At 48.5% G+C, this 2784-nt stretch overlaps 1 pseudogene; it reads right to left on the bottom strand.

The window, feature by feature from the left end:
- Positions 1–631: 631 nt before the first annotated feature.
- On the bottom strand, positions 632–2569 carry Ube2s-ps4 (ubiquitin-conjugating enzyme E2S, pseudogene 4; annotated as a pseudogene).
- Positions 2570–2784: the final 215 nt, after the last annotated feature.

Below are 2784 nucleotides of genomic sequence, written 5' to 3'. Positions count from 1 at the left end.
GTACACCTGCATGCCAGAAGAGGTCATCAGATCCCATTACAGATGGTTGTAAGCCACCATGTGGTTGCTGGGAATTGAACTCAGGACCTCTGGAAGAACAGTCAGTGCTCTTAACCTCTGAGCCATCTCTCCAGCCTCAATCTGTCTATATCTTAATGTATTATCTCCCTGCCTTCGAAGCAACCCCCTACTTCTCAAAGAAGATTCAGGCATTGTACCTTCCCTCTCAGAATCTCTCTCTCTCTCTCTCTCTCTCTCTCTCTCTCTCTCTCTCTCTCTCTCACACACACACACACACACACACACACACACACACACACATTCTGTCTACACACAAACCTAAAGAGGGAATCAGATCCCATTACAGATGGTTGTGAGCCACCATGTGGGTGCTGGGAATTGAACTCATGACTTCTGGAAGAGCAGTCAGTGCTCTCAACTGCTGAGCCAACTCTCCAGCCCACCTGTTTTTGTTTTTGTTTTCCAACTTTTTATTTAGAAAACCAAATCCAGGTTCTGGTCCCCCCCCCACCCCAGTTTTCCTCCTCTACTCCAGCCATAATTTAAATAACTAAGAGACAGAGTGGGAGGGGACAGAACAGAAGGGAGGGTAGGAGAGAGAACAACCTCACTACAGTCGACTCAGGGCTCACTTCTTGTCCGACTTTTTCTTGGCTGCCAGCTTTTTTTTTTTTTAAATTAAAAAAGACAACCTGTATTTCCTTAGAAGCGTTCAGAATGTCAGCAAAACAGCAGCAGTGTTTTTGCAATCGCAGAGTGGTGTTCAGTTAACAGAACGACAGTTACCTTTGTAGAAGCTGCATCAGAGACACCTGAAGATGGGAAAAAAAAAAAAAAACCAACCCAAAAATAAAACCAAAAGAAAAGAAACAAAAAGGAAAAAAACAAAACCAAACTACTGTCCCCATATATAACTAGTTTGTGCTGTGCACCAACAAGAACCTGCTTTAAATTTCCATGCCAATTGACAACCCCCAGATTGTCCCAGGCAAGGTTAGTGGCTATGGAAAATACTGCCAGGACAGGGCTATCTAAGACATTCGTAGTGTGTTAACTATACAAAAAAGACACCGTACAGTTTAAAAATAAATCTTACACAGTCTTACATTTCAATTTTTTTTCTTTAAAAGGAGTGAATTGTGTACAGGCAGCAGGGGCGTGGGGGTTAAATGCTTTATAGACAAGAAAAAGCTGTGCTTATTCATCATCTTCTTCATTATCGTCTTCATCTTCATCTTCCTCATCTTCTTCATCCTCCTCGTCGTCTTCCTCTTTCTTCTTTTTCTTGCTCTTCTCAGCCTTGACCACCCCCTTTTTCGCTGCATCAGGTTTTCCTTTAGCTCTGTAGGCAGCAATATCCTTCTCGTACTTCTCCTTCAGCTTGGCGGCCTTCTCACAGGGCTGTTTGTCATCCGCGGCAGTGTTGTTCCACATCTCTCCTAGTTTCTTTGCAACATCACCAATGGATAAGCCAGGGTGCTCGCCTTTGATTTTTGGGCGGTACTCAGAACAGAACAAGAAGAAGGCCGACGGAAGCCTCTTGGGGACACTGGGGTCCCTGACCTTCTCTTTTGTCTCCCCTTTAGGGGAAATGTAGGTTTTCATTTCCCTTTCGTGACGAGCTTTTAAGCCTTTGCCATGTTTTCAAATTCCCCCTTTTCTTTAGCAGACATGGTCTTCCACCTCTCTGAACATTTCTTGGAGAACTCTAAGAAATTAACAAAAGCATCCGGGTGCTTCTTCTCGTGCTCCTCCCCTCCCAGCAGGAATATTCACAAAGAATGTATATGAGGACATTTTGCCTCTCGGCTTCTTAGGATCGCCTTTGCCCTTGTTTAGTTGATTTTCCTCCGTGAGACACAGAGTCGCCCAGTGCCGGTCAGGCTCCCACTTGCCCTGGTGCTGTCTCTGTCGGCTGCCAGCTTCTTATCTCGCTCACCTGCCGTGGGATTCTCAGCTCCTCCTAGGACCCCTGGGGTCATAGGGTCAGTGGAGGAGGCTGAAGCCCCACTGGACAGATCCTAGGTAGCCTCAGCCCTCCCGCTGCTGGTGCTATATACACCCCATGGATCTCTGTGAACAGGCCTAAGCAGGCCTGGGAAGCATACTCTTCGTAGTTCTCCAAAAGCAGGCGCCCTGCCTCCTCATTGAGTGCAGACTCTGGGTTAGGGTGGATCAACAGGCACTTGGTGGTCAGCAGCACATGTCGTATGCCCAACTCAGCAATCTAGTCCCTCTTGAGCACGTTGACACAGATCTCGCCATTGGGTCCCACATTTGGATGGTCCCACATTTGGGTGGAAGATTTTAGTCAGGAAGTAGCCTTTGGGTGGGGAGGCTGGGAAGTCTTTCCATAGTAGGAGCTTCATATGGAATAGACCTCCAGCATAGGAGATCCCCCTTCAGGGCCCACGACGGTAACCTGCAGGCCTGTGAGATCCTCCTCACTGGGGAAGACTTTAATGCCATCAGGTGGGTCTACCGGCAGTGTTGTCACCTCCTTGTAGGCGAATGATGTGGGAGGCAGATTCTCTACATTGGAGTTCATGACTTCAACAGGCCGGGGAGACCCACCCCCAGCCCCCTTCCTGCACTCCTCGGACCGCCAGCTGGGGCAGGGTGTGTGGCGGCCCAACTGCCATGGCCCTAGTGAGGACCCCCGAGGCCCTGCTCTGCTCCCCACTAACTCCGACACCCACTACAAAACATGTTACCTCTACCGGTCCGTACTGACCCACCACTCTGTTTTCACTGGTGCACTCT

The sequence above is a fragment of the Rattus norvegicus genome, chromosome 3 (genome assembly GCF_021556685.1).
Source record: "Rattus norvegicus strain SHRSP/BbbUtx chromosome 3, alternate assembly SHRSP_T2T, whole genome shotgun sequence".
Taxonomy (NCBI): Eukaryota; Metazoa; Chordata; class Mammalia; order Rodentia; family Muridae; genus Rattus; species Rattus norvegicus.
This window is presented reverse-complemented; position numbering and strand designations above follow the sequence as displayed.